This window comes from Ambystoma mexicanum, chromosome 14, assembly GCF_040938575.1.
Source record: "Ambystoma mexicanum isolate Mex_15411 chromosome 14, UKY_AmexF1_1, whole genome shotgun sequence".
In the NCBI taxonomy this organism is placed as follows: domain Eukaryota; kingdom Metazoa; phylum Chordata; class Amphibia; order Caudata; family Ambystomatidae; genus Ambystoma; species Ambystoma mexicanum.
In genome coordinates, this window is record NC_090940.1 from 533,523,728 (window position 1) to 533,550,714 (window position 26,987).

Sequence of the window (26,987 nt, forward strand, 5' to 3'; positions counted from 1 at the left end):
ACAGGAGTTTTTAGTACTGTGCGTTCATGTAAAACATCCCTACAGAGCCCACAGATAACTATCCTCTATATGTGGCAGATTCACCTTAATTACTGCTGAACAGAATTAAAGCCACACAGCCACTCGTACGAATAGGCACCACTAGATCAATGTATAGTGCTAATGCAAGATCTTAATTTGCCTTCAGAGAGATGCCATTGTATAGAGCAGGGGTCTGAAACATTTGTATCGCCAGATGTTTTGGAATACAGCTCCCAGCAACCCGAGCCACAACAGTCAATGGTGAAGGGTCATGGGAGTTGTAGTCCAACACATATGGAGAGCCACACATTGCAGAGCCCTGGCCTAGCGAATGCAGCACAAGCTGTTAGAAAGAGCTGCAGCATCAACACACACCAAGGGAGCATCTGCAGCACTGCAGTCCTCGCGCCACAACCGCCACGCTGAGGTAGGACTACTCTGAGTGCAAGATCAACAGGACGGGAGCGGAGGCCACTAGCGGGCACGCCCCTGTGCACTGGTGGTGGCAGGATAAGGCATATCAATTTACTGGTGTGCCTGCCAGTGGCGTCACCAGGAATCAAATTTAGGAGGGGCACAGGAAGGGGCCAAAGACAAAGGTAGGGGTGGGCACAGACAAAAGTAGGGGGTCCGCCTATGAAAGGTAATGTGTGACATCACAAGCACTCCTGCAGATAGGCTTTTGTGCACACCAACCAACTAACCACACCCCACTACACTTCCCCTCCCATCAGAATGCAGGCACGAAACAATTCAGTGACTAATGGCCCATCATTAGCGGTTTTGTGGACTACATTCTGATGGGAGGGGCTGCAAGCTGCTCGATCACTGCTAGCTTTGAGACAAAAGGATTTGCCGTGTGATATGCAGACATTTGCCTCAGTGAGTGTCACACATAACACCACGAACAGAGAACATGGTCACTGCTCGCCTTGGGTAGGGGGGGCACAGGATTTCAAGGGGGGGCACTCCCCCCCCCCCACACACACACACCCTAGCGACGCCACTGCTGCCTGCCTGGAACTGAGCATCCTTTCTTCCAGGGCAGCACATCTCAATGGAAATGGCACTCAATGGAGTGCCAGGCCCCGCTGACAGAATACCTACAGGAAATGAGCGGCGCCAAAAGGTACCCGCCCAAATCAGGGTTGTGCGGCTGCACTCTAACTTAAAATGCTTGCATGCACGTCGGGTGCGGTGTTCCACTACTTTCTTTCTGTTTACCATTCCTCTACTTTTTGCGACCATATTCACCATTCTATGTAGAGGATTTGTCCATTAATGTCCCTGTGCAAGTATAAAGTTGCGATCAGAGCCTTAACTAGTCACTTTGAATATTGCAATGTCCCGGCTGCAACACCTTGTCACATGTTGCACTACGTTTCCGCCTACCCTCTCCCCTGCCAAGACCACAATTCCTCTACTTTTTTCGGTACACTTCTACCACTGAAATTATGCTCATAGAAGTAAGCAAACCAGACACAATTACACAATCAGAATTAGAAAAGCAGATAAAATAATGGCATGCCACCAAATAACAGGGGCGAAGGTGCCACGTCACAGAGGGCCATAAACTATATTTACCCGCTGCTTGAGCAGCAAAGAAAAAGCACAAGAAAGGGAAGGACCAAGGCCTTGAGTAGCAGGGGTGTGTTTAGCTACTGGTTCTGCAGTTCTCTTTGGAAATGTAGTCCTGTTTATGTTACAGTTCTTTTGACATTCTTTGGACATTAGCTGCCTGTACTTTCAATAATGAAAGAGGAGTTTAAGGCTTGCCTCCGGTCTTGCCTCAGAATGTATCGAGTTCTTTGCTTTAGGGTACTCCTCGTTTTCCCCGTCTTATAAAAATAAATCCCAGCTATGTCCTTTTAGTAAGGACTATCAATAAATTGCATCCATAGTCCTTTTAGGGCCAATTTACTTCAGATCTAATAAGTATACTCTTGAGGAATTGAATGTCCCTATCTGGGCCAACTCAGAGAAATGTATTTTAGTCATTTTGGAATTAATCCTAATGTTCCCCAAGAGAGGTTTTGGGAAACAGGGTTCCTTGATTCTTGCTTTGATCAACTTTTGTGAATCTGTGTTTAACTTTTTCTGATAGTAGTTCATTGATTGTATGTAAGATGATTGTATTGTGTTTACTTAATTTGTGAGAAGTTTTCTATAAACTATGTGCGCAATCAAATAAAAAATAATCATACCTTGTAACAGTAGATTCGATCAATTTCTGTCGATACGTGTCTGAGCTATTTAAATAATCAACTTCACGCTTGCTCAGGATGATAAGGTAAAAATGTAAAGAGGCACATTTACCTACAAATACACTTTAAACTAACATCAAAATCCTAAGGGAGAGCTGAAGGGTGTATGTTTTTATTTATTTCATTTAAAAAAAACTTTTTTTTAAGGAAGATTACATTTAAAAAGGATCAGGGAAGTTATCAAATCCGGGTGTCATGAAAGACTGGAAAGACAAGTGAGAAGAAAGGGGAGAATACTCCCAAAGACTTAGAGCCTGATTCCTTAAATATTTTGTTAGCATTGGAGTGACTGTGCAGCCCTGAATCAGGGTCGTACACGTGTGGTCCTAGGAGGAGAGTAGCATGACAGGTGTATTTGACAGCACGCCCCCATTCCCAAAGGGATGGGCATACTATGTGCGTATGCCATGCACTCCCTCCCCTGTTCCTGTGATTTCCGGTCTAATCACAGGGGCGGGAGAAAGTGCAGTCCTGTTAGTGGCCCCTACATAGCCCTACCCTCTAGCAACGACTCTGATGATCCCCCAAACTTCAATCCATTGAACCTTTCCCTGGAATGCCCCGGACATGGACAACCGTAGGAGACATTGAGCAGATACAGGAATCTGACGCGTATCCCCACTCATGCAGCATATGGCAGGTACAAACAAGCTGCGACAATGGGCTGGGGCAGGGTGCCAGGTACATGACTGCGCGCTGTGATGTTGCACAACGGCAACTCGCACCGTTTGACATGCCCATCACTGTGTGTACGCCTTGCCCTTATTGAATACAAATATTGTTTCCGAGCCCCCACCATTGAACCAAAATAGTGGTGCTGGCCGTCATGCCATATTGGCTCATATTTACTATCGGAAGCAGTCACCGTACTCCATTTATAAAGATCCTTGCACCGCCTCTGGACATCCTCATGGGGCTTCTAGGGGGGCGGCAGCACAGTTTGAAGACCAATGCTCTAGTTGCACATTTTCCATGGAGAATGACATAAGAAACATGCGTGAATGCCTAGTGTAAGGCTTGTATGCTAGGGAGGATGCTTAGCCTGCCGGAGGGAGGGTGGGGGGGCGGCTGGCTGAGTTGGCAATTTAGTGCTTGGCTGGGGCAAGGGAAGATGCCCAATTGGCCCGGGAGGAGGCCTCCAGACAAAGCCAAAAACCTATGGGCCCTTCCTGTATGGGTGACATTCAGGGTGTGTTGTGCTCATGTCACATTCATTGGCAAGTCTGTTTCCATGCACTGGTATGGTGGTGTGCTGTCTTGTACATACGCAGCAGCTAGGCCTGGCACTGATGTAGGTCCTCCATGATGCGTGGCAGGTTGCTCAAGACCAGGATCATGGAGTTGTGCGCGAACCCTGGAAATCTGGCCCAACGCGCATGAAGGCCATTTTTGCATCACGGACCATTTGCCTTTAATTGAATGGTGCATGCGTCTGTTGATGTAGACACGCGCTTGTGCTCTGGGTCGTATGAAGGCCATGTCAGTGCAATCCACGGCGCTGACCACATTGGGCAAGCCCAAAGACGGTACGCATGTCCAGCTGGTAGGGTCGGGATTTTTCCCCACAACCTCCCGGACCAGCAGGTCCACACTGCCTATGGCTGATGGGCTGCCTGGGCCAGCGGTGATAGGCTGCCTGGGCTGGAGCCTACCCCGCAGGCTTGTGGGCTGCCGTGGGTCGGGGGACATGGGCTGCAGGCTGATGAGAGCCCACCTATGCAGGGGTGATCACAGGGCTTTAAGTGGGGTAAGAAATCGAGGGGGGGCCCTCATTTGGGGCGTGGCTTGTGGGAGGGGCGTGGCCTAAAAAGTATGCAAACCGTAGGGTATGCACACAAATATATATAAATGTTATATATTTGTGTGCGTACCTTACTATGGTGTGTGTACTGTGCAAGCCAGAAAAGATGGCTTGCACAGTACACACACCATAGTAAGGTACGCACACAAATATATAACATTTATATATATTTGTGTGCATATTCTACGGTTTGCCTAGTTTTCAGGCCATCTTTTTTAAACATTTCGAGTTTATAAAAGATGGCTTTGAAAGTACACAATTCAAGCCGTCTTTTATAAAGCTTTGACTACGGACAAAATTGTCCGTCGGCAAAGCTTTATAAAAGATGGCTTGAAATGTGTACTTTCAAAGCCATCTTTTATAAACCTCGAAATATGTCGAGGAATCCCCAGGTTCGCCGAGGGTTAAAGATGCCTCGGCGACCTGGGGAAACAAAGGGACAGTAACCGCCTCTGGTGACCTCTCGCGCGAGGGGTCACCAGAGGCAGTAACTATGACTGCCGAAAGTTGCAGTCAGTCACAGCGTCGCTGTGGTTGGCTGCCACTTTTGTCAGATCGCCTGACTTCATGGCAGGCGCATGCATCTCCCGTCGCGGCTGCGGCCGCGACGGGATAATGCATCCTGCCAATTTTGCGGGCGGTGGGACGGGGCCCCGGCAGGGCCCAGGCTCAGCCCCACTTTTTGGAGACTGCCGGGGCCTGGCCCCGGCCCACTTTAAGCACTGGGTGATCATTCACCTTAGCTGCATTATTTGTCACTGCAAAGGTACATCTAGATACATGGTGCTTTTAGAAGACTGCTGTTTTCTGTGCTTTTTTATGCAGTACGCACACCCCATTGCATGTGTGCTTGTTGTGAGGGTTGCATGCCTTGTGCACGATTGGTGGCCGCTGTGTGCATAGCACATTTTGCTCTTGTGATTTGCACCTGCTCCGAGCAGGTGCATTTCCTTTGTGTAAAGGGCAGTACAATGTTTGGGTAGCATTGCCATAAACGTAAGGTTATGGTGTAAATGTAATCCTTATAATCATGGCGTAATTTATGCTGCATAAATGACACAATGGTGTTACTCTTTATGCACATGGGTGTTATGCCTGTGTTTTATAGCGTAAAGTCAGAGGGCATTTGGGTCCAAGACCTGCATAGGGCAGAGCTTAAAATCATGGCGTTATTGACAGTGGTTGTTGGCCAAATGATTCAATTCACTTTTCCCTAAACAAAGGTCCTTCTTGAATCAAACAGACAAGCATGCACCAGGACCCCATGATGGACCCTTTGAATTGCAAGGACAGTCTTGGCCTGCTCTGGGGGGACACTACATTTTTCCTGGAATGTTCAAACCCTTACATGGAATGTTGTCCAGATCTGGTTAATAAAGTGCAAGCAGAGCGTGCAGAGTTTTTTTCATATACATATCGTCTACATAGATAGCTTTCACACATGCCTACAGCACATGCACGGAAGGGAAATGATTGTGTTTATGCATCTAATTTTGCAGAGCAGTGGTCATGAGCGGCAGTGCTTATCAATGGTGTTCAGAGAGACCCTGTGGCATGGTTAGATGCTCTTAGGCCTGAGGTTAATGTAGACACCTTGTTCTGGAGTCAATTTAATTGTAGATCAGAGTGCATCACCATAATACAGTCTTGGTTTTAACTTTGCCTTTTGGGACATTTAGTCCTTGATTTCCCCATTATAAACTGTGGTGACTCAGAAGAAGGGCACACACTCTCCGATGACATATTTCAGGATGGTTTATTAAAGTAAGAATTATAAGGCCTAACTCTCCCTATAACTTTGGGTGGTCCCTACCTATCTTACTAACTAAGGTGCTCATCAGTGTGTCGTGGAAGTCCAAATAAAGAAATCTGCTGTCCAAAACTAGCCCCATATAGACTAACTTAGGCTCAGAGAAGTGATCCTGTCTCCCCAGGACACTTCTAGTATCTGTCTGTAGATTGTAAATGATCCTCAAATACTTTGATCGGTCTCTGTAACCCTTCAAAAGCGTTACTGTATTTTCCTCCTTCTTTAGGAATCTCTCTTACGTTTTACACTCGTGGTTGTGCTTCACAGTATATCCCTGGATACATGTGTTGTTTGGGGCATCTGTCCCCCTTGGTTTATTACAGCTCAGTTCATTTTGGTCTTTTTGACCTTGTCTCGGCTGTACTACTTTTTCCTATTCCCAGGGTACTATTATCACTGGTTCTTCTCTCTCTTTATTCAGCTTTTCAGTTATTTGTTCTTTCGTGTTATCATATTTTAAGTTCATCAGGTTCAAGTTGAACTTAAGCTTTTCCCTTTTCCCAGGTTATTGGGGTCACTTTTTTTCTTTTTCTCTTTAACTTTTCAATAATCCGTTCTTCGATATGATCCCCCTTTAGATTGACTTGTTTCGAAATTAACTTTGTTTCATGACTAACACTGAGACGAGTGGTTGTACGGTATAATAATTGTCCTTGAGGCCACCCGTTACTCCATTCCTCCCTGTTACCTTTGTCTTTGACGGAGAACGTCTTCAGGAGTCAGGTTCCTCAGAATCCTTCTCACTTGGTCTGTGCTGCCGGTGCCTTTCCTTCATCTGCGCTTGCTTTCTCACGGTTCCTCCTCTCTTCCTGGTCCCTCGTCTCTTCTCGGTACCCCGGTGGTCGGATGTGGGACCGGACACCCTGTGGCTGCACACTCATGGTGGTATCGGCAGTGTTTTGCAGACCAACAGCCAACCACAGATCCTCCTTCATGGTCTCACCGCCATCTGTTCTCTGGCTTTCGCCCTGCTGGATTCTCATGTTTCCGGTTCACCGTAGCTCTGGTGTTCCACTCTCTATTGTGGAGCGAGTTCAAAATATATCAAGCTTTCTCTTTCATGCTTCCTGCAGGTGTTACAAAGCTCGAGGCCTTCCCAGGCTGATGTCTGCGTACCTCTCCATCTCCGGCTCATCAAGGTTACGTTAATCAACATACTCATTTAAAGGGACATATTCATTTTCAGTAAGATGATGACATCTCTGCAGAGTTTCTTTATCCCAGTCTTGATGTGAAAAGGTTTCTGATATTTGGGAGCATCCCAGGTAGGTCATAATGGATACAGCTGCAGGGAGTCCCTCATGGGATGGGAATCCTTGTCCCCTAATGGGGAGTCTCTCCAGCAGAAGTCCCACTTGCCTCTACCCCTAGGGAGGGTATTGTGGAGCAGGCTCACCTCTTTAGCCTCATAGAAAGGGGGTCCCTGAGGGGAAGCAGGGATCAATTCCTTCGATTCATCACAAAACCCAGGACAACAAGTCCCAGAATTCAAGTTAAAACCTGGACTGTAGTAGTGTATCCCTAATGGAATGGAAAATGTTGTCATGTATGGATTAGCGAGGACTATAGCTGCATTTGGTTTGGAAGTGAAAAGCATAGCAAAGGAGATGGATGCACCTGTTGGGACAACACTGATTTTGAGCTTTCCTGATAGAATACATTCCAAAATCATCCTGAGGTTGGAGATAGGGGTGCTCGAGAACCTGAACAATATGGCTGCAATATAACAGAACTAGTAATCTGGAGCCACATTTTTGTGTCTTATTTTAACTTCAAGGTGCACTAAAGACCTGCAAAGAGTATTGATGGCTGCTGTAGACAGCCCAGACATGGCTCAGTGACAGTTAGGGATTTTATTCAACCTGCATGCCACTGGGAATCCATAGGTTGCCACAGCCCACAGCATCAGGAGGGCATGTAAGCCGCAAGCCACTGGCATGAAAGGTGTGCTTTCTGGCACTCATTGATGGGTACCCGAGAGAAACACATCGTTGGGCAGGCACTGGCACCAAGGGAGTATAGCTAAGAAAGATATAGAATGACCAGCAGGTGCCAGATCTGAAAAGATAAAACTGCACGATCCTGAAAAACAAAAGGTTACACTGAGCTGCGGTGTGCTCGTCCACACTGCTGAATGTGAAAGGAAGAAGCAGTATATTGAATATCTCAGTGATTTCCACCAGACCAACGCTCATGAACTTTTCACAAATCTCTGCTCAATGCAAAAATAGGTTCAAGGAGTGGGTCTAATATAGTATGTTAGATGTACCACTTGATACAACGATGTAGTAGAAAAGACACAAATGACTGTCCCTAAGGGGTTGGCAATGCTCGCGTATGTAAGATTGGCCACTCTAACTGGCTGTATTCACCTGCATGCAATGTAGTGAACTGCCAGGTGTGTTACAGACATACAAATGAGCCCCGATCCCCACTGAAACTGAACGACCAATGGTTGCCGTAACCATTTTATTATGCATTCTCTCTGGTCAATACCAACACACAACCTTGTAATGACCGGTTGACAGAGTATTGACCATTTACAAGTGCCTCAAAATGCTGCAACACACTTAATCTGATTCTAGTACTATCAGAAGTAGCGTCCGTCGATGTTCATATGTAATTGTAATTGGTTATTTATAATGCGCTAAATACCCAGAGGTTTCTAAGTGCGGACCCGGGGAATCAGACCTGGGTTGCTATGCGTCGTCTTGCATCCAAGGTGAGCGCGTTGCCCCTGAGCTATCCTCCCAAGACAACCATATACCAGCCTCTTGCAGATCTACTAGACACGTGATGCGGTAGAGCAGAGCTGCAGCTACAGCAAAACAGTATACAATGAAGATCTTACCAGCGCTCACAAGAGACAACTCTACCATGCTGAACATCATAAAAGAAATGAAGGTGAAATCCCATCTGAATCAATATAGAGCATTGTGGTAACTGAAAGAATCGTCAATGGCATTGAAGATAACTGGGACACAATAGCTACAGAAGTAGACATGATAATCATAGACATACAACAACTTAATACGAAGATCAGGAAAATCAAACTAGGAGAAATAATGTGCATGTTGATAGGATTCCGGAAGAAATGGAGGGCTCTGAGCTAGAGGGGGTTTCACGTGATCAGATGCAAATAACACATGCATAGGAATTTGTCATAGAGGGACACATTGAAAAGCCATCCTGAAGCCAGATTAAGAAAGTAGACTACGAATTATAACAACGCCGCTTTTCAATTTCCAACACAAATTGATTGTCATGATAGCCTTTCACTTGAAATGTGTAAATAAAATGTACGGAACCTCGAAATGCCTCTTAAGATTTTTCAATGGACGTTTCTAGAAGACAGAAAGAATGTGCTCTGCTCTTTGACGCACTTAAAGTTTCTGGTCATCGGCTTAATGCTAAATTCCCAGCTATTTGGTGCTTTGTATATCAATCGGAATGGTGTACATTTGACTCCCTGGATACCACCGGATAAAGCAGCAGCAGAAGACTGTATTGCAGCCACTTTTTTAAAATATTATTAGGCTATTTATTGAGTGGGCACCTAGCTTCACGAAGCAACAGAGTGCTTTACATGCTGTAGGGTGAAGGACACAGTGAGGGTAGTGTCTCTGCAAGGGAGCATGTAGCTAAAGGGGGTCAGACAATTTGGCAGCAAGGGCAGTAACATGGGGAGGAACAGGGGGTAGTAGATGGCCTAGTCTCAGACTAAGTGGGGATTGGCAGGTGTGTGGACTGATGTGTGAGAATGGAGCCCTTCCTTGAAGAGTAGGGTCTGAAGCTCCCTGAAATATAGAAAGAAAGGGGTGAGTGTCCTGTTGATGGGGGGAAGGTTCCGGATTCTGGGCAAATAGACAGACAAGGCCTATCTTTTGTTGCTTCCCCCCTTGGACCAGCAGAGTTAACGTCTGCACATGTATTTACTTCTGGTGGATTGTAGGCCTTCGGAGATGCTGAGCTTCTCAGCAAGGGACCTTCGGCCAACCTCCTACAGTAGCCTTACTGATTCGAGGCCCCAATGGGTTTTTGGTACCTCAATTCCTTTGGATAAAAATACCACGCAATTCTAACAATCAATCCCAGTGTAAGGGGAACAAGTCAAGTGAGATAAGGATGCACAAGGCCCAGCCTACATCTTGAAAATGCAGTCAGCAATCACAGCATCAACGCCATCGCCTCGTATTTTGAAACCTGCGAAAACAGCCTCTGAGACAGAAATATACTGTCCTATAATCTATGAGGCATGAACCTTTAACACCGGATACCAGGTTTATTGTGAGATACAGTGTAGACTTTTGCCTCTATTCTTCTGTTTTTTTCATATTTAGCTATCATCTCAGATGGCATGGTATCTTCAAAATTACTCTGCAAGGGTTTAAGATTTTGTAGAATGTATTAATTTGTTCCTCCCCATTAGGTTGACGGTTTGATCCTTCACTGTGGGGTAGACGTATATATGGGTTATATTCTGCATAATCCATTTATCTTTGATTCGTCTCTCATTGGAATTTTTGTTTAGCGTTGCAATGTTTACACTACTTGTTGTTGATTTTTTGTTATTCTACAGATCATGTATATGTTTTTTTGGGGTTGCTCGCTATCAGATGCAAGAGACGTGCTACGATAACTGCAGTTGCTAAATTAAGCCATACGTAAGTTGGTATCTGAGGAGGTCAGCTGGGATAAGGGAAGATTGTTTGCACGTCGTAGAGGACGTTTGGTTTTAAGCACTGAACTGATCTGTATAGAGGATGGCTATTACGTTTATAACTTTAAATGTACATAGATTGCAAAATTAAATAAAAACAAAGAGATTGATGAACTACCTCAGGCACAACCATTCTGATATTGTATGCATACAGGAAACCCATTTAGATGGCCAGAAATCAGCTTAATTACCAAGTGCATGGGTGGCTCACAATTTTAATTGCCCATATTCTAGGTAGCGTGACGTCTCGATTCTTATTAATAAATAACTTCTATTCCTACCGCTGACCTCATGTTATCACCAGGTGGTGGATACATTGCTGTCCTTGAACTTTATTCCATCAAATAATAACTCTTATCAATGTATGGGGCCCCACAGAAGATAGCCCTATTTTTTGTCTCACCTGTTTGAAAAATGTGCATCTTATATTACTAATTGAACATTCCTGCATGCGGATTTTGATTTGGCATTTTGAAATGCACAGGATAGACAACCTCCGGGAGCCACACACATGCATCCACCAAAAAAAAGTTACATCGCTGCAAGATTTATTAAATGATGTCCGATTCATTGACGTATGGAGATTATGTCATCGCACACTTCTCTCACCATCATAATAGCTATGCTGGAATTGGATTTATGGCTTTTTGCATGACACATATCGCATATGATAACTGACTGAAGTCCTGCTGAAGGGGGCTATCCCATCATATATCCGAATATTTCAGCCTTTGTGGCTAAACCTAGTAACACTCACATTTTTTGATATCTTTGATGGCCTCAGAATGGGGATGTAAGATTTTTGGTTTGGAAACATACGGGATGGCTTCAGTATCTTTAGATGTTGGGATGCATTCAAGAGAACTTTTACAGAGTCCATGTATCTCCCTGTGGGGATAGAGGTGAAGGAGATGGAGAATTTGCCTCCTTCTATGAAGCCATTGCTGTGGTCTTCCATAAAACTGCAAGGGACCTTTTCTGTGTTTTTATAGGCTAATATCGTTCATCAACACAGACAATAACATTTTACTGGAATGCCTAGCAATGGGGCTTGACCATGGTGGGCAAATTGGCCACCATGATCAAACAGGGCTTATAGTGGGCAGATATTCATTTGCCAACATGAGGATATTGCTAAACTTACTACCAAGACCAGCTGACTGGGGAGATGTGGTTCTATCCCTCTGTGGCGAGAAGGCTTTTGACTTTGTCAGATGGGATTACATGTTTGTGATCCTGGCAAAATTCGAATTTGGAAGTGTCTGCCATTGCAAATATCAGAGAAAAAGCATCAAAAAAGATGTCAACCCCAGACAGTGGATCAGTTATGGTCTTTATTTATAAACTATATTTAAAATTATACTGTGATTTCTATAGCAATCACCATCTGTGTCCGGAGGGGTACAGGATTGGTGACAGCCCACCAGTATGATCTTAGGTAGACCAAGCAAAGTGAGGGCCTCAGCAAGGGCTCAAGGATATTACCAGCCCTGTACACCCCTGGACAAGGGGGGTGATAGATATTCGCACCTTGGGCTCCCTCCAGGATGCTAATAGTCTCAACATTTTCTATGATTGGAGAAGGCCCCCACGCAAATTGTGTGAGCTCAATCTCTGATCCAAAAATATACAAACAACGATGGCCAACGCCATGGTCAATAGGAAGGGCACCCAGCCCCTTTTCTAGTTCTATGGTAGGCCTGGTGCAGAAAGGAAAGGAGCCCTACAGCCACAGATGAAACACCCGGGCCCCAGCAGGCAATTATGAAGGGTGCGGGAAGAGGGGGGTTGAGGGTGACATGGGGGTAGGGGAAAAGGGAAGTTCAATTGTATACTGTCGCAGCATCATTCACACTGTCTTGAAGTTTTGTACATTTGTCAACCCTATAATATTAAATCATAAGTGACAATTTTGTGTAACGTTTCTTGTAACGCTTTAAATTGTGCGCAGCGTATGTCCTACAGACATTGGCCTGGTGTCATTCCGTTCCACGTTTAGCCGACTTTAATGGTATACTGTCCAAATCTGCAATTCCTAAGGAGTTTGGAGTGTAGTCACTGATGAATTTGTGTATAAGTGACAATTTCATGTAACTTTTTTTGAAACGCTTTCAAATGGGGTCATTGTATATCCTACAGACATGGGTCTGGTGTCTTTTCGTTCCACATTTCGCCCATTTTAATGGTATACTGTGCAAACTGCAATTCTTGAGACATTTGAAGTCCATTCACTGGAGTTCATTCACTGATGAAGTTGCGTAGAAGAGACGATTTGGTATATCGTTTCATATGAGTCTGGTGTCATTCCGTCCCACATGCACCCAACCTTGATGGTATCAGGTCCAAATCTACAAGTCCTAAGGCGTTTGAAGTGATATTAACTGATTAAGTTGTGTGATGATCTCGAGTAATTGACGGTACCGTCACGCTTTGACTTGGGGTCATTGCATGTCCTAAAAATATGGGCCGGTATACTGTCCAAATTTTTAACTCCCCAGAGGTTGGGGTGCTACCGAAGCGAGGCCGTGGTGGGTACCACTACAAGCAACCAAGCCGTAGAGTTCAACACTCCGGAGGGTGTGGGGGGGGATGTTTGCATTGAAGGCACCAGGGGGGCACAGCGCGTGGGGCTGGGTGCCATAATTTGAAAACTCAATTAAAAAAATTTAAAATGGGTTTGTATACTTTGGACGGTGATATGTTTTCACTTCCAAATCTCCAATTTTCAAGGACACCATTTCATATGCAGTGGGTGCTTTTGCACAGCAAAGCCCTTCTGTGGTGACCTCGCACTGATTCTAGCAATCAGTGAAACAAGCTTCACGTGGCATCTAGATAGGACTGTGAATGTTAGCATGCCCGCACTTGGGTGAAACCTGAATGTCAGCATGCCCACACTTGGATAGAGTTGTCAATATTGGCCTTCGTCGTGTCTGGATGGGACTTTGAGTGTTTGAATGCCCGCACCTATGCGAAACCTGAAGACTAGCACAGGCCACACTTAGAATTGTGGACATTGGCCTGCGTCGCATCTAGATAGGATTGATTGAAGGATAGCATGCCCACGCCTAGATGAAACTTGAATGTCAGCATGTGCCACACTTAGAATTGTGAACACCAGCCTGCGTAGCACCCGGATAAAATTGTGAATGTTAGCATGCCCACATCTAGACAGATTTCTACACACTAGCCTGCGCCGCATCTGGATGGGATTGTGAATGTTGGCATGCCCACACCTGGATGTAATTCTAGACATTGGCCTGCGCCGCATCTAGATAGGATTGGGAAGTGCCACACTTAGACAAAACTGTGAATGTTAGCATTCTAAAGGTCAGGTAACTTACTAACCAATATAAGCTCAAACTCTGCATACTTATCTCACTCAAAAAACTCACACAACCATCTCTCGCACAACAAGCCGCACACACTTGACAACACTGCAACAATACATAAGCCCGAGCAACAGCACATGCGGACTGACACCGATCCAATACCCGCACCAAAGCTCAGCACCCGGTGTATACCGAGTTGAAGCTGCCAACAGAACACCACTCCTCTCACTATCCTACTCCCTCTTCACCTTACTAACCCATCCCACCTTATCGTTTAGAGCGCCTGGGGACCAATTCCCTTGGTGACGATGCACGGTACAAATACCTTTAACATTTTTAAAAAAAACGTAAACTTAAATGCTTGCGATGTACATATTTCGTTTTCCTGGATTGCAAACTTCTAACAGTAACATTCAGGGAAAGTGAGACTTAGCTGTCGGCCCTCGTTACGGTTTCTGCACTCTGACATGTTTAAGGAGGAGCAGCAGATATTGCTCGAATTTGTGCAAATGTGCTTTGAAAGTGCTTGCACGTTGAGCAACATAAACCTTCAAAATGTCAACATATTACGTTCAAATTATGGAAAATCCACCTCTGCAGTCCGGAGGGGAGGTAATCATGCATGACCTTTAATAAGTGATTTCATGTAATTTGCATAATGCATTTTGTGCATGAATTCTCAAGCAGCCTCCTGGGGCAGTTACAGTAGATGTCACAAAGGACATTTAGCAAACATGTTTTTGGTTACTCGGTTTCAAGAGGGAATTCTGCATGGTGTACCTTGATGTATCCTTTATTGCACTCATTTGAAATACAAAGAAGAATTGTTCATTAGCTTGTATATCTTGAAACATGCTTAAATGAATCTAGTAACAGCCTAGAGGTCTGCTGCGCTCAAGCCATCTCTTGGCTGAAACACTACCCAGTGCCTACCCAATCCTGGGTGTCGAGTACTTACCCAAAGCTTAACTCGCCCAAATCTGCCTTTGAGCTTCTTGGTAGCTGTGAGCAAAATGGCCGAATTTTGCTCTATGGAGAAAAAGGGAGAATTCGAGGGAAAATTGTTCTGCTTCGTCATTTCACCTGTAGAAGGAAACTGGCCGTTACTGCAATTTTTCCGCTTGCAATTCCGTTTATAGGACGGTTTTGCAGTGGGCGTGTAAAGTTGCAGCCAATTAGGAGTGCCACAAAATGCATTGGTCCAATAATATGCTCAGTTTTGCATACCCTTGGCAAAAACAGCAGAAAATCTAAAATAGTCCCAAAAATGGTGAAACAGGTAAATCAGCAACTCCAGCGCCAAATCAAAAATAAGAGCGAAGACACACTTGTTTGACGAATGAGAAATTAAATAGTCCTTTCGCACCCTTTCTCTGGCTTGAGATATCTGTTCAATGTTGTTCTAACTGTGTTAGGGCTTTGAGGCATATGGGCGATAGGGCGCATATAAAAATCATGATAGATAGATAGATAGATAGATAGATAGATAGATAGATAGATAGATAGATAGATAGATAGATAGATAGATAGAATTTCGAAAATGTGGCTTCATTGGCGGTAATTTCGCCGCCGCTACTTCTCTCCAGCCCAGGCAACAAAACATTCACCCAATCCTGGCGATCAGCATGAATAAAGAAGGTTTCAGGTCACTACAAGTCCCTGTGCCAAATTGCTATATATTTCATCAACAGAAACTTAACTTTCTAGCCTCACATGGCCAAAAAAGCCCAAAAGGCCTGGATTCAGCTAACTCCTACATGAAATATTACCTTTTCTGGCACCCTCTGAATTCATGGTAACTGTTCCACCATTGGTACTGCCATACCTGGATGGAGGTAACAAACTCCTCTCGGGTGTCCCTGTGTCAGCACTTGCGGCACTTAAAACTGTGCAGTACCCAGCTGAGATACTAAATACTGACATTACTCCTATTCTAAAAACGCTTCAGTGGCTGCTGAGTCCAGCCCAGATCTTTTCTAAAACAGCGTGTATTGAAAACGCCCAAAATGCCTTGAGAAAGGAGTCTCATTCTGAAACATCGGCCGGCTAAATGCGGAAGAGTGAAGAAACGATACCTGAAAGACTCAGCCACATTGCGGGAGTATACGCCCTCATTCCTAATTTCAGGAAACTGGGTTTAGGCAAACCTGTGTTATATGTAAGGCTGTATGAAGACAATCCTTGCATTGCTCATCCAAAAAGTTCTCAATTTTCGGAGTCGCAATTCAAGATACTCCCAGGTTGACAACACTGGAAAGTAAATACCAGGGAGAGACAATCAGAAAAACTTCCTTCGCCCTTCCTTGTTCCACAGGGACACTCTGGAACATCACCCCATCAGACATCCGTACAACTCCAACACTATTTATATTCTATAAGGAAATTAAAAGCCTGCTGTTTCGGAAAGATCCTTTTTCTTCACCAGCAATCTTTTGGCCCCCAAACCCGTGCATTCCTTGCTGCCAACCTATGAGACTACCACAACATGTTATCACTCTTATAGACTTCATATTTATCATTGTAGAGCACACTGCTGCGTCCTATTGGGTTTCGACTATTTAGATACCATATATATACACACACACATACAGCGTTTTCTTTCACATAATAGTGTGGAAACTTTAGATGATGCATTAATGTCGGTGTTGTATGTGTGGATGCAGCTTTTAAAACATTAAACTATAGAATTGTTATAGATTTTCCATTATGGTTGTATGTGTAATGTACTTACTGTGACAATTGACGATCTGCAATCAAAAGTGACACAAACATCCACAACTGACTGTAGACACTTCACCCTGCTGTGTCTCCTTGCCCCTCAAAGACAACTGGTATAAATACATCACAACACCCATGATTGCAAACTACTTCTCAGCCAAGACAAACTTCTAAACACAAACAGAGATGAGGGCGGAGGCAGTGGTTTACCATTCAGATTATCTGATTAAATATCTTGCAGACTAGTTCATGATAACCAACCTTCCAGCAATTTATTTGAATAGGTATTGAATCACCATCTTCACCTCCTCCTTCATCCGTGCGTTTAGTCTCCCACTCCGACCTGAGAATGAACGCGCTTCCTTCCGTGCCAAAAGCTTCATGTTCGCTTATCAAAGTCTCTTCTGATCTAAACCAGTTATCATTGTGGGCAAAGGGGATTTCTTGCCTGAAAATCCCTCCAGTACATGTGCCCATCCCGTAGGTGAGGGCTCGGATATGACAGGCTTCAAAGAACTGTAGTGCATCCAACCCATTTGTGTGGCGCAGAATGGCTTTCAGGTTTTCTTGACTACTGTGACTAGAGATCTACAACTATCTCCCGGACAGACCGTGACCTAGTGAATTTAATCAGTGAAGATGAATTTCAATCAAATCCAAACTATCATCTGAACTGACATCTCCCAGGTCAAAAGAAAACCCTACCCAAAATAGACCTGGACAATTTCATGTCAATGTCTCAGACGGTGAAACATCCATCATTCTAAACCCATAGAGATATCCTTGCTCACATCGAAAACATTACGACAGGTGCTCGAACAAGGTTGTCTCTGCCAAACAGAGGAAGCACAAACTGAAATGACAACCACTGGCTCACTGGCAGACACTAACTAAAGAAAAGAAAAGGAAGAACCCTAGAACGAAGAAGGAGGGAATCCCAACTCCACAAAGACCAAATCAAGGGCAAGACCCATGGCCAAGACGACCATTTTGCCAACCCAAAGGCAAACAAAAACATATTCCAAGCCCGAGTCACAGAATCTATAAATTCCACCTACAGTTATGCATGATCTATCAGGGAAGTTGTGATGTCAGATAGCGGTATGTTGCTTCTGACCTGCACTGTAATAACTCAATTTCTGATGTTTGTTAATCTGCTTAGAATCACATGCTGTGCATAGGTCCGACATCCAGTGGTCACTGCGGAGTATTGCATTTTGTTTTTCGTAGTCGAAAAGGGGACGTCGACAAGGCGTGTCTGTAACACTATCCCTATAGTGACATGCGTTGTACCCACAATCCCTCATGCGTCGAGGTCCCTCAGATTGTTTTTTTTCCGCCCAGCTTCTGGTCGCCTTACGCGGAGCTCCTAGAGAGACATTGCAAAATACTTACTACGGACCTCGGTCCTTAATTATACTTATTATATTGTTAAAGATCCCTCCACTCGACGTTAGCTGTGAAGCTGTTTCTCTGCCGAGCAGGTTTTCAACGGAAGGGAAGAGACGGAGGGGATCCTTCGGCGCTGCCGAACACGTGGCCTGGCCTCGCCGGCCAACATACAGTAGGGAGAGTGGGGGTTCGAACTTTTATCTTCTCTTTGAGAATGTCTTTCTTTCTCCTCTATCTTTCCCTTGGGGTTGTTATCACCAGTTATTATTGCCTCAGCTATGGAGAGGACACCTTTTAAGTTTTGCCCACGCTGTAGGGGCAAATACACTTGGAAGGATAAACACAAGCTCTGTAATCGTTGCTTGCCCCTCGATCATAAGGTGGACAGCTGCGCGGCCTGTAAGCTCTTGAAACCAAGAACTCTTAAAGAACGGAAAGTTAAGAGGTGGGCGGACTACGCTATGTCGAAGTCAGTTTCCTCACCCGCCGCCGCTGTTACAGAAAGTGACGAGGAGGGTGATAACTCGACGTCCGTTACGGAAGTCATTAACCCCCAGAAGGAGCGCTCGCGCTCCTCGACGTCCGTTCCCGGCCCCGACGGGTTCGGCTCAGGCCCTGCTTATGGGGATGAACACCCCGGCGACAAGGACGCACATAGACCCCATAGGCCTAAGCACACAACCCACGGCTCTTCTTCGTCGAAGACGAAAGATCCATCAGAGCCGAAGGGGACACAGGGCACTCCGGTGTCTACCTCAGACCGTAAGGGTCTCAAGCCCCACCCGCAAACGCAACCGCGACCAGCGATTGGGCTTTCATCAAACACGGGCGCTACCTCAAAAACATCCGACGTAACGCTCCATAGAGCGGCTGTCGAGAAACAACGCGTAACGCAGGCAACGTCGACAGCAGAGCCCTCCACTGATGAACTCGTTGTCGAGAGCCTGGCAAGAATTGTTTCCGAAGACAAACGTAAGCGGACGAAGAAACAGACGTCGAATACCGCACCAAAAGCTATAGAAACGCCGAAAAAGCACAAGAGTAGCCAGGAACTGCCCCCTTCATCTAAGGGCACTTCTGAACTACCGGAGGGCTTTTCTGAGGGCGACGGAAACCTTTCTTCGACGTTGTGGGAGCGTTCTAAGCGTTTGGAAGGTGAAAACACTGATTTCCCCCATCTAGACTATTCAGGGGTCCCCCATGAGACCCTTGAAAGACTCCATTCTTGTATGGAGAAAATGGAAAGGTTTTTGGGAAGCCAAAACCCACCCACACACAAAAGACCAAGAGAATGGCCCCAGGATGATCCTAGGGTCAAGATCCCTAGGCTGTTTCCCCTTTCTACAGACGTATATAACCTCACTGAAGAGGAGCAATACCTCCAGGAAGATGAGGAGGGTTTGGGTGGAGAGGAAGAACATGAGGAAGAGGGATTTGAAGAAGATCCTTACACTAGTGCAGGAGTTTTTGAAGAAGATACAGCTACCGCGCAGCCCTGGCAATCCCCATCAGTGCAGCCTTGGCAATCCCCATCTGTGCACTCAGACCCTGATGCCTTTCACCCTTCTCCTCCCAAGGATTCACCTATTGGAAACACCTCTCCCATAGATGACCAACCTTCACTTAATGCACTATTGCGCAAGGCAGCAGCGCATTTTGAAATAGACACAGGGGAAACTCTTCCTGACATAGACTTTGTAGAAAAAGTTATTAAAGAAAAAGCCCCTGTTAGTCAGTCTATTCCGCTCCTGGCTTCTATAAAGAGAAGAATAACTCCTTCCCTTTCCAATCCTGCATTAGTCAGAGGGGTCAACCCTCGGATAGAAAAGCTCTTCAGCCCTTCGTCCTCTGACCCCTTGTACATCAGAGGACATTCTATTCCGCACTCCCTTGTAGTTACTAATACAAGAAAAAGAGCGGGGGTACCACTATCCACTAGTGAGGCACCGCCTGACAAAGAGGGCAAGAAGCTCTATGCACTTGGGAAGAGAATCACGACCTCCGCAGCCTTCTCAACTAGGATTGCAAATAACAATTCCCTACTAGCTAGCTACGCAGATGTACAGTGGAGCAAGCTGTGCAGCGAAGCAGAGGACGCACCAGAACCCCTGCGTTCACGCCTGTTAGCTATCGTCTCAGAGGGAACTCTTGTAAACCAGGGCATCGTAAAAAACTCCTTAGATGCCGCAGAGACGGCTGGCCGTTCCCTGGTTCAGGGAATACTTCTCAAACGCCATGTCTGGCTGCGCAATTCGGGATTTAAGCCGGAAACCCAGGCTTCCCTGATAAATAAGCCCATAGAACAAACACATCTGTTTGGGAAAGCAGTTGATGAGGCCCTAGAACATGCGAAGAAGGAGTTTGATACCATCAAGACTCTTGACCAAATTTCTAGGCCCCCTAACAGATGCGGCTATGGCAATAGACGCTCCTTTCGTGGCCAACGCCAGCAAAACCAACAGCAATTTTACTCTGCTACCAACTGGCCCTCTAACCAGGGTAACAACCAGTTCAGTCAAAGAGGCCAACGCCGTGGCAAAGGAAGAGGTCGCGGCTCCAGCCCCAAAGGTTCCACGCCCAATACCAACAAATGACCCGAAGATTCGGGTCCCCTCCCATGCATCACTGGTCGGGGGCCGGCTAACATCTTTCCTATCAGCATGGGAGGAAATATCGTCAGACCGCTGGGTTTTATCCACCATAGCCCACGGATACTGCATCGAATTCAACGGTTCCCCGAAGTACAGACCCCCACGGAACCGACGCATGACACCGGAACACCTCACCATTCTTCTTCAAGAAGTAGAAGAGCTACTGAAAAAAGAAGCTATAGAGGCTGTCCCCCTATCTCAGGTAACAGAAGGTATTTATTCAGTGTACTTCCTTGTACCCAAAAAGGACTTAACCATGCGCCCTGTATTAGATCTGCGCCCAGCGAACAAGTTTGTCAAACCCCAAAAGTTTCGTATGGCGACCTTGCAGGAAGTAATCCCACTGTTATCACAAGGGGATTACATGACAACACTAGACATGAAGGATGCATACTTTCATATTTTAATGTTGCCAGCGCACAGAAAATACCTCCGGTTCAAGATAGAGAACAAGCACTACCAGTTCAGAGTACTACCCTTCGGGATAGCATCTGCACCAAGGGTATTCACGAAAGTACTGGCAGTGGCAGCGGCCCACCTACGCAGGTTATCCATCCCGGTATACCCTTACCTCGACGACTGGCTCATAACAGGGGATTCTTACGAAACATGCTTCTCCAATACCCAAAAGACCGTAGACCTTTTGTCCCAACTGGGCTTCTCCATCAACGAAAAGAAGTCCAGCTTAGACCCCAGCCAAATCAAACAATTCCTAGGGGCTCTAATTCAAACAAAGGACGGCCTCGTCTTCCCCTCCAACGAGAGGGTCCAAAACATGCTGTTTCAGATCCCCCATTATGTGGCAGGTCGAGAGGTGACGGTACGCAAAGCAATGCGCTTGCTAGGGATGATGGCGTCATGTATTTATTTGGTACATCACGCGCGCCTGCGCATGCGCCCAATGCAAGAGTGGCTCTACAGCCAGTGGTGTCAGGCCAGCGGACAATGGGACGATCTAGTGGTGGTCTCGCAGGCCTTGGTTCTCTCGCTACGGTAGTGGACAAAAGAAAACCTGTTATTAGGGAAAACTTTTGCCACACCCGCAGTGGAAGCCACTCTAACCACAGACGCATCCCTTACAGGATGGGGGGCTCACCTATCCCATCAGACGGCTCACGGAGCGTGGACTCCGAGCTTAGCATCCAAGCATATAAACCTGCTGGAACTACTAGCGGTGTTCAAAGCACTGAAAGCCTTTCAGGAACACCTACAAGGAAAGACAGTGATGGTCCTCACAGACAGCACCACAGCCATGTACTACCTCAACAAGCAAGGGGGCACTCACTCTCCAGGACTGTCCAAGCTGTCCCAGAATATATGGAAGTGGGCTCTCAAACACAACATGTTCCTGCTATCACAACATGTACCAGGGGAACTCAATCTGCTAGCAGACAAACTCAGCAGAGACTTCCCCCTGCCCGAAGAGTACGAATGGCAATTGCACGTAGACATCGTCTTAGACGTCTTCACGCAATGGGAGTTCCCGGAAATAGACCTGTTCGCAACTCTGGAGAACTCACAATGCCAAAGTTACGCCTCCAGGTACCCCCAGAACCAGTCCAAGGGGAACGGTCTGTCGATTCAATGGTCATGGAAATTTGTTTACGCCTTTCCCCCGACTCCCCTTCTCAACAAAGTGGTGCACAAGATGCACCAGGAGCAGGTTACCATGATACTAGTGGCCCCAATGTGGGCCCGGCAGCCATGGTTCGCTCACTTGATGGAGATGTCCCTATCTCCCCCAGTGAAACTTCCCTGCCCGTACAACATTCTGTCACAGGACAAGGGCAGGACACTGCATCCATGCCCTCAGACCATGAACTTAGCAGCCTGGCCCCTGAGATCATAGAATTTGGACATTTACAACTCCCGCAGAGATGTATGGACATCCTCAGGGAAGCCAGAAAACCTAATACTCGCCACTGCTATTCTAGCAAGTGGAAAAGATTTGTCATCTGGTGTACAGGTAAGAGCATCAACCCGGTTGACTGCTCTCCCACTAACATTGTTCTGTACTTGACCCATTTACTGGATTCAGGTCTAGTCTTCAATTCCATTAAAGTCCACCTAGCGGCACTTTCTGCATACACCACTTCCCAACTTAAAGTGTTGTGGTGGAAGATACCAGTTATCAAGGCCTTCATGGAAGGGGTAAAGAGAATACACCTTCCGATAGCTAACCCATCTCCCGGATGGGACTTAGATGTGGTACTTTCTAGACTCATGGGCCCTCCTTTCGAACCCATGCACAAGGCAACTCTTAAAGACCTCACTCTTAAGACTGCTTTCCTAATAGCTATCACCTCCATTAGGAGAGTAAGTGAACTACAGGCTCTTTCTGTACTAGACCGCTTCGTAACAGTTCACAAGGATAAGGTGGTTCTACGCACACACCCAAGGTTTGCACCAAAATGTATCTCGAAATTTCATGTAAACCAGTCAATAGAACTACCAACGGTCTTTCAAAACCCTTCCAGCTTGGGAGAAAAAAGTCTGCATACACTAGATGTACGCAGAGCTGTCATGTTCTACATGGAAAGAACCAGACCACTGAGAAAGACTAATCAGTTCTTTGTCTCTGTGGCAGCAGGAAGAGAAGGAGATGCAGTTTCAAAGTCCACTATATCTAGATGGATTGTTCAATGCATCACTCTCTGTTACACTCTTGCTAAGAGAGAACTACCCTTCAAGCCAAGAGCACATTCCACTCGAGGCACTGGGGCTTCCATAGCGTTCATTGCAAATGTTCCCCTTGAGTCCATCTGCAAAGCGGCTACCTGGAGTTCTGTGCACACCTTTACAAAACACTACTGTCTAGATGCACACTCTAGATCTGACTCCCAGGTGGGACAGGCAGTATTAAGACATCTTTTCTCTACTGTTCCTTCTCTTAACCCACCGCCAACTCTGGGTACTGCTCGCTAGTCTATGCACAGCATGTGATTCTAAGCAGATTAACAAACATCAGAAGACAATGCATTACTTACCGTAAAAGCATTTCTGATGGTTGTATCTGCTTAGATTCACATGCGCCCACCCTTCCTCCCCGCTCGGATGGAAGGAACATAGACATCCTTTTCTATATTTCTCTCTTTTCTGTACTCACTCACGTCTAGAAGGCTCCCTCAGGGCAGAAAAATACAAACAGAGGGACCTCGACGCGTGAGGGATTGTGGGTACAACGCACGTCACTATAGGGATAGTGTTACAGACACGCCTTGTCGACGTCCCCTTTTCGACTACGAAAAACAAAATGCAATACCCCGCAGTGACCACTGGATGTCGGACCTATGCACAGCATGTGAATCTAAGCAGATACAACCATCAGAAATGCTTTTACGGTAAGTAATGCATTGTCTTCCTTTTTCAGCAACGCAGTTTCAGCTATCCTTGAAAACATCATTACATCAGGCCCGCAGGGACAGTCAGGGGCAAAGATATCCCCAGACACATTCAATGTGTCTTCCCAATCCCCAGGCATGCACAAGGAACCTCATGAGATCCTATCCTTACTTAAGAAGACTACCCCCTGCACAGAAATCTGCAATAGCAGAGTAGTCAAATTGGTTTTCCAGCCCTAGTGATGTATCTGAGCCAGTGATGTCATGGAGTAGGAACCAGGCTGACTCAGGCAAGTACCAACAGAAAGATGATTTATTTTGCTTAGTTATATAGCCATAGTTCATTAAAGGTAGGAGAGAGGGTAACAAGCATCTGTCCTGGTTCCCTGCCATACTCCAAGTCCCCACCGACACTCTGTGGAACCCCCAGGCCTCCCACCCTCCACCTCACCATTCTATGAGGCCCCTGCATACACTCAGGAAGTCACAACAATCATACTAGGATACCACACATCTCCCTCCTTAATAACAACCACAAGAAACAGAATACACCCACTATCATGCTAGGATTAACAATCAGAACAACCATAACTCCTTCCACCCCGGCCTGCAACACCGGGGTCTCAGTGCTGCCACCACCAAGCACATACCTTGCCACGTGGACAATAAAAACTCAACTACAATCAAAAACCATCTATAAGCCTACCTCCTTCTGCAAGAACTGCCACTCCTGGCCTCAAGCCTGCCACACCTGAGCATTAACCACGTCTCCAAATGAGACAAACATACCTTCCAAAATAGTGTAGTCCCGCAAACATACACAAAGGCCAAAACAAAAATCCTAACATGCCAACAACAAGCACAACCAATGTATCCAAAGACAACCATGCTTCAACGTCTTATCCCCTCTCCCCAAAGAAAGGATGAAAAATATAGCAAAAAGACTAACTACACAAAGACCACAAAAAAACGCAACCACAGAAAGAAAGGAATGTGGTGCGTAAAACCAACCATGGTAAAAACCATGCGAAAAATAACTGACCACAACCGCTACAAAAATGGGGTGTAGCGGTATGCATAGATATAATAACGCAAAAAAAAAATCTTATAACACAACTAAGAATAAAATATGTCATGCTAAATCCCAAAACTCACAGTAAAATGTATTCAAAATGTGATGTTAAAAAAAATTTCAACAATTCAATATGCCAGTGTGTAGTTCAACTGATCCTCGAACGACCACAACTACAACCATAAAATAGAACCACAGTCAAAAAATATAACACGGCCTACTATCTGTGTGCCACTCCAAAAACCATGAGAAATAAAAATCAACTGGCGTGCTAAACTACTAAACTTCGCCTTACCCTACACCACCTGGCACCACAGACCAACTACTAGGAGTCTAACTACTCCTAAAAGAAACCAACATGTGCGGTCACCTTCAACGCACATACCCACAAAAACGGGCCCCAGGCCCCGGGGTCTAAATAACTACCCTACCAAAAGGGTTAACCTCAACTGAAACACTCCTACAACAAGTGTCCAACCTCCACAAAATTTTTGATTTGAGGTTACTATGAAGGTTTTCCAAATATTTAGGCAAAGCACACCCGGCCGGCATGTGAAAGCCACCCCACGAAAATGACATGCAACTCCAAACACATGTACAACTCCACTACAACAACGTGCTACCACTCACACGTACACAACTGCTACACAAATGCTACTTCATGTGCACACACAAACATCTCATACACTGACAACTGCTACACATTGCCCTACTCATTGTACTCACAAACGCAAACTCCAAACTCACTTTCCACACAATACACACTCACGCCATTCAAATGTGCATTTTAAAAATCTACATTTCCTAAAATAGAGGTACGCCGCACTACCAGCCATGGTGGTGATCAGTCACCCTGCTGGAGCACGTTCCAAAAAAAAATAAAATCAACAGTAAAATCTTGTGAACGCTTCATCAACATCATATACAACACTTTAGCTTTGTTATCCCATTAAAACCTCATTAGGTACACCATAAATGAAATTACTATTGCATTTCATTTCAAACCTTGCGCATCTTCATCTACATTATCTTCACATATTTAAACATGGCGTACAGGATTACAAAAATAACTATGTGTGCATGCTTATTTCCCCTAAACAGCACAACAATGTCTATTTCATATCAAATACTAGTGAAATTCACTCTGAAATATCAACTTCGAGTCTCTCATACCCCAACTGCAAAAATAAATGTCTCCATGAAATCATTTCACATGCAATGTACTGTGATTCCGCATAACTTCAAAAACTCTTCCTCCAAAATGCATTATAAATCCTATAGTACAATGCGGAAAACATTTATTATGATTAAAATGTGTCTTCACAACCCTAAACAACTCAAAATCAGATGTTGTCTCATTAAAACATGCCTCGAACATGAAGCATTCTTCATAAAAACATACTGTCATTGAACGCCAATCCCCGCAATGCTGCAGCATCAAACTTAATACATTTTAAACGTGCATCATAAATAAAAATAACTCCTAAATTGCACTGCTTCCGACGACAAATTCTTACTGTTCCACCATATCAGGTCTCCGTGATGAGCAACAGTTCCATTAATCATTGCTGAAAGGTCTCCGTGCATGAACAAAGGTTCCATAGATCACTGCTAACCTCGTAGAAATACACGTGTTGTTCCTAAAAAGTCTCCCGCTGTTAGTCTTTCTGCAATTAAACAAAAGCTCAGTCACTTCTGATGGACAAAAGTCCTTCTGCAATTAAATAAAAGCTCTGTCACTTCGGATGGACGAAAGCCTTCTTCTTCTACTTCTTCTTGTTAGAATGACTCCAGAAATCTGAAGCCGGCGATTTCTATCTATTAAGATGATGTTCGCCAAAAAAAGCACCAATCAGCCATCAACC

The 26,987-nt window shown here is 45.3% G+C and overlaps 1 protein-coding gene across 3 annotated transcripts in view; it reads left to right on the forward strand.

The window, feature by feature from the left end:
- Positions 1-26,987, forward strand: part of BEGAIN (brain enriched guanylate kinase associated) — a 1,200,709-nt gene that overhangs the window by 664,035 nt on the left and 509,687 nt on the right. The gene's annotated exons all lie outside the window — the stretch shown is intronic.